The sequence below is a fragment of the Rhinatrema bivittatum genome, chromosome 8, assembly GCF_901001135.1.
Source record: "Rhinatrema bivittatum chromosome 8, aRhiBiv1.1, whole genome shotgun sequence".
In the NCBI taxonomy this organism is placed as follows: Eukaryota; Metazoa; Chordata; class Amphibia; order Gymnophiona; family Rhinatrematidae; genus Rhinatrema; species Rhinatrema bivittatum.
In genome coordinates, this window is record NC_042622.1 from 151,903,440 (window position 1) to 151,911,612 (window position 8,173).

Below are 8,173 nucleotides of genomic sequence, written 5' to 3' on the forward strand. Positions count from 1 at the left end.
TGAAACATTTTTGTTTTATTTGTAGACCGCTGAAACAAATGGAGTATGCCCACGAATGTAAGCAAAAATTGTATTTTTATTCATTTGTTTCCCATTCAAGTCAATGGCACACTGAAAGGTACTGTAGTGAGACTGCTCACTCTAACAACCAACCATTGCTTATGTGAAGTAGCAGCCAGGCTGGAGCCAAGGCGGGAAAAGTAGGCAAGTAGACAGGATGGAGGACCAATGAAGGAAGCATTTTTAAATGAATTTCTTATAACTGCCATCTGGATCAAATAATGCTGATGGCATCTCACTGAAAGGTTTGTGCATATATAAAGAAATGCCATTTTTTCTGTTGGATTTTACAGAGAATCTTATCTTTTCAGAAGTTCTCTTAGAGTCAAAAAACAACTTTAAAAAAGAGAAGAATGGGCATCTGCAATGGACTTTTTTGATATTCACTGCTGTGACAGATACAGAGGCACTGCTTTATGTTTACTGTAGACTGGAGATACTGAAGCAGTGTCCGTGAACACTGGCTTTTTGTGTCTGACTCTGCACAGCACATTGTACTAGTTATCTGCAGACAAACTGAAGAAAGATGCAGCCTTGCCAGCCTTCTTGTTTCTCTTTCTAATATTTTTTGTGTGTATATGCAAAAGAAATCAACATTCTTACACTTATAATGTATATTAATGTGTGTGTAAAAGAGACACTTTTGCACATACTGTGAAAGACAAAAATTCTGATTGTGCCACTAGCAAGTTGCTAACTTTGCTTTGCAAGTTGGCACTGTGCTTGTTAAGCACTGAAGTGAACTCAGACTGTGAACTTGATTGTGTGTGACAGACACGTTCAATATTAGAGTGATACCAATGCGTGCTGCTATAATATCAATAAAGTATATTGCAAATTCAAAACCCGAGTAGGCACTTCCAATTCCATCATGCCACTATGAGGAAAGGGATGAGGAGTGAATGAGAGCAAGCAGAAAAATGGCAGGGACAGATGATTGGATGTTGCTGCAGAGCCAGCTCAGCTTGTCAGAAGTATAAGCAGTATTAGTAGCAGTGAGAAAAAAAGTTCTGCCCCTAACCTTGACTTTTTTAGCTGCTAAAAGCTAGGAGTGGAAGCCAGCACAAGCAGCAAGAAATTGAAATTGAGAAAGCAGAGATCCAAGATGGCTGCCTACTAGCAGGTTGGGAGAAGAGAGAGCTCCGACTTCTTTTTTCAGTATACTGCAAAATCATGCCACATACCAAGAGAAAAGGGAAGATCAGGATGGAGACCCTGACCACGCCAAGCTCTACCCTTTCTCAGCTGGTAATAGATGGGTTCTTCTCACCTTTGAGTGTAATTAATCCAGGAGAAGCGTCCGCTGTTGGCACTGGGGTTGAGCACACACCGACGCTACTGGACCTCCACATTTCTTTGAGCCCTGGAGCGCCCGTGATGCCGGAACCACCTTGTCTCACGATATCCCTGGCTTCGGGGAGTAGGAACTTCCCGGGAGGATCCAAGAGCACTAGTTCCCATCGGGGTGAAAATCGGGGAAGGTGGCGTGAGACCGAAAGCTGGCGGAATAAAGGGAACAGTTGAGGACCCACTGGAAGGAGAAGGTAATCACAGCGGAGGAGAGAACTTGTCCCTAAAACTGTTAACTTCAACACCTGGGAGGAACGAAGGCACGGTGGCGGCCTTAGCTGTAAGGCATGAATGCCACCCACAAGGTGAAATGTGCATAGCGGCTGATTCCAGTGGACAAAGAACACAGGATATAACTTTGGAAAATATCTGGACGCTCTTGCTGGAATTGAAAATGTTTATAGTAAGTTTAAATTCAACTACTACGGACATACAGAACCGAATAACTCAAATAGATCCATTGATAATAATACAAGCAGACAAATTGGAAAATTTAGAAAATCAGGTTACCCAGATTAAGAAAGTTCAAGTGGGATTAATTCAAGGTGAAATGATAAATGCAAAAAAGATAGAAGCCATGGAAAATGAGCACAGATACAACAACTTGAGAGTTTTGAACTTTCCAAATGTAGAACTTATTTCTCCATTTGAACAATTCAAAAGGTTTTTGGTGGAAAATTTACAAATATCTCCAGAAAATATTCCACCAATTGTTAAGATCTTTTTTGTAACATCTAATAAGAAGAAGAATTTAGAGGGGCAAAACAGAGGTTCTCAATTGCAAAATGTGAGTAATTTGACTGACTTCCTGGAGCAATCTATGGAAGAACAAGTTCAATTTCGGGGGACTCTTTGTACAAGATTTCTTCATGCTCTGGATAGAGATAAAATACTTATGTTGTGTCTCCGTAATCGAGATAAGCTTTACCTAGCTCAAAAAATCTGGATATTTCCAGATATCACTAGGGCTACACTATACCACAGAAAAAAATTTCCTTCAAATGAGCCAGGAGCCAAAAAACCTCGGGGCTCAGATAGTTGTGTATTACCCCTCTAAATGTGTAGTCAAGTACAATAATGAAAGATTTGTGTTCTTAGATCCACTGGAATTACGTAATTTTCTTGATGCACGTATGCCTAAATAAAATAAATATGCTTATTTCACCACTCATGGGATATAAGAATAGGTATAGCTCTTAAACCTAATTCATCCTTTTTTAGGAAATGTTATTTCTTATATTTGTGCTCTGTTAAACTCTTGGATCTCCTAATTTCCTTATAACGGGTGTGTTACTACAATATAAAGTATTGGATCCCACTTTCTGATGATACAATTGGACCCCAGATTGTAGCTTACTGGAAGTACAACAAATACCCAGTTAAAAAATTATCTGATATTTCCAGATTGTATGGAATATAGTTCCCTTAATCCTACCTGGTGGGAATGAAAATGCCTTCCTGGTTATATGCCTCCTGAGAGAGTCTAATTGTGTCCAATTCACAATTTAATGTTCACTGTAGGAATATCGCAAGTGGATATCTTGCATTTGATTATCAGATTTAACCAATAAGCTTACGATACAAATTCACTAGCTTTAGGGAGCAAATGACACTTTTATGAGGTAGACAGTTTATTAGCAGCATACATGAAAACAATAGCAATATAAGATTTAATATGGTACAATTAATCTTTTTTTCTTTGGTTTTGTTACAGTTTCAATTTTTATTTTCAGTTTTATAGTGGAAACACTGTCATGTAAAATAAGTAGAACTGTTATCTAAGCTCAAGTAAAACTATGTAATTGCCACTAAATTAATCCCTGCTGTAAAAGTAATTTAAGCCAGTGTTCTCACCCTGTGCAAGTCCAGGGTTCACTCCTTTAACAGAACACTGCCTTGACCCCGAGAGATTAATCCACATGAAATTCCTTTAGTGGATGAAAGAGAAAACCCCAAAAGTCTTACAAAAATCTCTGTAAAGTATGATGGCAGAAAAGGGGTATAAATCACTTAATTGGCAAAATGCCCTTCAGGAAAGTTGACAATTATGTTCACATTAATGAACAACTGTGCTGAGTAAGAACTTAGTCTTAGCTGACACGTCACAGTTATAGTGACCTACAATAAGTTCTGTTGTTAAATATCTTTTGGCAGAGCTTGGGGAATCCATGGAGAAGCCACATGAAAAAGTCCTTAGCAAAAGCTCTTTAGAATAATATCCCCAGGATTATGTCTGTTCAGCTCATGTCTTTTCAAATGTTAAAGTTCATCTGTCTGTCTGACATCCAAAATTCATTTTTGTGTAACTCAGAATCTCTCTCTTGAATATTCAATTCAATAAGAGTACAACGCTGATCTGGATTGGAACAGGTGGCAAGTGAACAAATACATCTTGGGCAATTGGGTTCCTTATATAGTAGAGAGATTCCATTGATCCACAGGTGTTGCCTTCTCAAACCAAGAACGTGGGAGGCATGTAATCTCTGCCAATGTATCATAATGTCCCAAAGCTTAAAAGGCTTCATATTTACAAGGGTGTTTATAGTAAATTATTCTCCACTATTAGTCTTTTCTGTTTCTGTTTTAATTTTTTGGACTTTTATTGTGGGTCTTATACGTCCCTGTTGGCCTGCCTTTGGGGATTTGTTTTGGCCTGGACCAGGGGTTGATGATGGCTGAGATTGAGGCAGATTTCCTTGAGGGCAATTAACTGGATAACGTCAATATGTTGAAGGTTGATACCCAGGATCTCCCCTGTATTGCTGGGAGTCATTCATCCTAGGGTGAAGATCATACCTTGGTGACAATTTCATTTAATTTCCTTGAGGTTTATTCTCTTGAGGCTGGGGATCTCTAGGCTGTTGGCATTGGGCACATTTTGCCTCATCCCTTGCCACTGAATCTGCCTTCTGGGTTGGTTAGTACATAAGAAATTGCCATGCTGGGTCAGACTAAGGGTCCATCAAGCCCAGCATCTTGTTTTCAACAGAGGCCAAACCAGGCCACAAGAACCTGGCAATTACCCAAACACTAAGAAGATCCCATACTACTGATACAATTAATAGCAGTGGCTATTCCCTAAGTAAACTTGATTGATAGCAGTTAATGGACTTCTCCTCCAAGAACTTATCCAAACTTTTTTTGAACCCAGCTACACTAACTGCACTAACCACTTCCTCTGGCAACAAATTCCAGAGCTTTATTGTGCTTTGAGTGAAAAAGAATTTTCTCCAATTAGTCTTAAATGTGCTACTTGCTAACGTCATGGAATGCCCCCTAGTCCTTCTATTATTTGAAAGTGTAAATAACCAATTCACATCTACTCGTTCAAGACCTCTCATGATCTTAAAGACCTCTATCATATCCCCCCTCAGCTGTCTCTTCTCCAAGCTAAACAACCCTAACCTCTTCAGCCTTTCCTCATAGGGGAGTTATTCCATCCCCTTTATCATTTTGGTTGCCCTTCTCTGTACCTTTTCCATCACAACTATATCTTTTTTGAGATGCAGCGACCAGAATTGTACACAGAATTCAAGGTGCGGTCTCACCATGGAGCGATATAGAGGCATTATGACATTTTATGTTTTATTAACCATTCCCTTCCTAATAATTCCTAACATTCTGTTTGCTTTTTTGACTGCTGCAGCACATTGAGCAGACGATTTTAAAGTATTATCTACTATGATGCCTAGATCTTTTTCCTGGGTGGTAGTTCCTAATATGGAACCTAACATTGTGTAACTACAGCAAGGGTTATTTATTCCCTATATGCATCCCCTTGCACTTATCCACATTAAATTTCATCTGCCATTTGGATGCCCAATCTTCCAGGCCTGCAAGGTCCTCCTGTAATGTATCACAATCCACTTGTGATTTAGCTACTCTGAATAATTTTGTATCATCTGCAAATTTGATAACCTCACTGTAATAATCTGATATAGTTGTGGGTGGATCCCTGGGCCGGTGGCAGATGACCACGCCCCCAGGAGGCTATCCCGAGAGGGACCACTGGCTAGGCTTGAGTATGGAGACAGACACACATTAGTTCTTTTATTAAACAGGTTTTTGAAACCACCAGAGGTGGCAGTAGTGAGCTGATATGCCCGGCCGGGCTATAGTCCCTCAGGTACTGGAACAGCGATCCAGGATGGCTGAGCTGTTGAGAAACTATAGCAAAGTGAGTAGGCAGAGTAGGCAAAGTTCATGAACAGAACTAGATGACGAAACTCACATAAGGTCTCAAGGAAGCTCAGGAGCTGGAAAGGTTTAGGCCCTCGAGGAGCGAGTACCTGGTTCCAGGGAAAGCTCTGAGAGAGCAATGGTAACTCACAATTGTTTGGAGCAGTGATAGCTTCCAAGCAGTAGAGAATCTTCAGAATGTCCAGGAACATGGGCCCTCGAGGAGTGAGTACCGGTTCCTATCTGTGATCTGAAAGTAAAGAAAAGAGCGAGGCCCCCGAGGAGCGGGTACCTCTGGTAAGTCCGAGGAGGCAGAGTAGCTTGGATAGCCGAAGCGAATCCTTGCTAACTCAGATTGTTAGTACAATAGAGACCTTTAAATATTGGAAGCAGATGATGTCATCTCAGGGGGGTGCCCCTGAGGTTCACGCCCTTGCTGGTACTTCAATCAGAGCGCGTGCGCCCTAGGTCATCAGGCAACATGGCGTATCTGCAACATCGAGCCGGTCCAGGGACACCGGAGGGAGAAGGCATGGAGACGCCGCGGCAGCCAGCCGTCCATCAGACCCGGAGGGAGTCGCCACAGAGGTAAAGAGGGCAGAATGAGGGCATCAAGCAGTGACGGTCGCAACAGTACCCTCCTTCAAAGGGTGAACTCATCTTCGGGTACCAGGCTTAGGTTTGGAAGGATGCGTGAGGTGGAACTGATGAAGCATCTCTTTGTCCAAGATATTGCTCTGAGGCTCCCAAGAGATTAAATCGGGGCCGAAGCCTTCCCAAATTAGAAGGTATTCAAAAGTCTTGCCTCTGTTACGAACATCCAGAATCTCTGATCTTAATTTCTAAGTCGTCTTCTGCAATGATGACGGATGGATCTTGAGATTTGGAAGAATCTTGCAGAGTGTTATTGATGATATCAGCAGCAATGGATTGAGCTGCTGTGGACGTCACTGAAGGTTTCAGTGGAAGTGGTGATGTTAGGGTACGTCCAAAATCCACTTCTAAAGATGACTCTCCAGTAGAAATTGCTGAATGAGAGATTCAGCATTAAAATTAGCTGCTCTGGATGTCTCTGAGGCTTCAGCGGAAGTAGCGATGTTGGGGTGCGTCCAAAATCCACTTCTAAAAATGGTGGCATTAACAGCGGAAACAAACTAACTGGTTGCCAGAGATATCTTCTTTAGATCAATTATGTGCTGTGGCTCATCAGACACATTCTTCGAATGGCTAGAACGTGACAGATATCTCTAAATTTATAATCCGTGAAAGCGGATAGATGTTGAACGCCTTTGAGCCAAGGTGAACGTAGAAGGCACTATGAATATCAGCAGCCATGAGTGAACTGCCATGAACGTCACTGAGATCTTCAGGAGAAGTGGCGATGTAAAGGAACGTCCAAAGCCCACTTCAAGTTGTGATACAATAATGGATCTTCTAATTTGACAAAGGGACTCCTCAGGTCTTCCACTAGACGTCTGAGAATAAGGTTGCCTCCTGCCCCTGAGTCCATCAGGGCAGGAGTCTGAACCGTAGCTGGTTCACAGATCACGGAGACTGGAAGAGAGGGCAGAGGAGAAAATGTAGTATGGCCCAAGAACAGTCCTCCCGTGGGACTTAAGTCCATCTGTTTCCCGGACAAAATGGGGCATGTAGAGACATCATGGCCGGGCTGACCACAGTACATGCACAGGCCGCGTTTCTTCTGAACTCTTCTCTTCTTGGAGGTCAAGTGTCCATGACCAAGTTGCATCGGTTCATCTTTATCAACAGCAGAAGTTACTGGAACCATCCGAGGTGCAGTGGTAGTACTAGCCTGTTTCAACCCAGGTAACACCTTAGGCCGGAGTTCCTTCACCTTGTCTCAGAGCCGGTGATCAATCCAAGTGGCCAAGGCTATTAATGCATCCAGCGAGTCAGGTGTCAGGCGAGCGGCCAGCTCGTCCTTTAAGCGGGTATCCAGGCCTCTGTAGAAGAGAGTCTTGAGACACTTAGGGTCCCAGCGAAGTTCTGCTGCAAGAGTCTTGAATTCAATGGCGAATTCAGCCAGTGATCTGTTGCCTTGCTTCAAGCCACCAAAGCAAAATTGGCAACAGAAATAAGAGCAGGGTCATCAAAGACGGATTTAAACAAGTCCATAAATCCTTCTATGTCCTGCAAAATAGGGTCCTTGCGTTCCCACAAGGTAGATGCCCACGACAGGGCTCTTCCATCCAAGTATGACAGGATGTAGGTGGTCTTCGAAAGAGCCATGGGAAATAAAGTTGGCTGGAAGGTGAAGTGCATGCAGCACTGGTTCAAAAAGCCCCGGGTCTTCTGGATTTCTCCGGAAAAGCAGAAAGGAGCCGCCAGTGGTACAGCAGTCTTTAAAGTTATCTCCTGTAACTGACCCTCTTGGTTAGAAGCTGTGCCTTTCTTCTGTGTGTGTAGCTGATGAAATGCTGCAGTAAGTTTCTCCAAAGTTTCTTGCTGTTCTGAGATGCATTGGGCCAGGCCCGGTACAGCCTGCAAGGCAGAGAGATGTGCCGGATTCATGAAGTTAACAACATCCCATATTTAAGCCGGATCCACTGGAGTTAGCAATCTG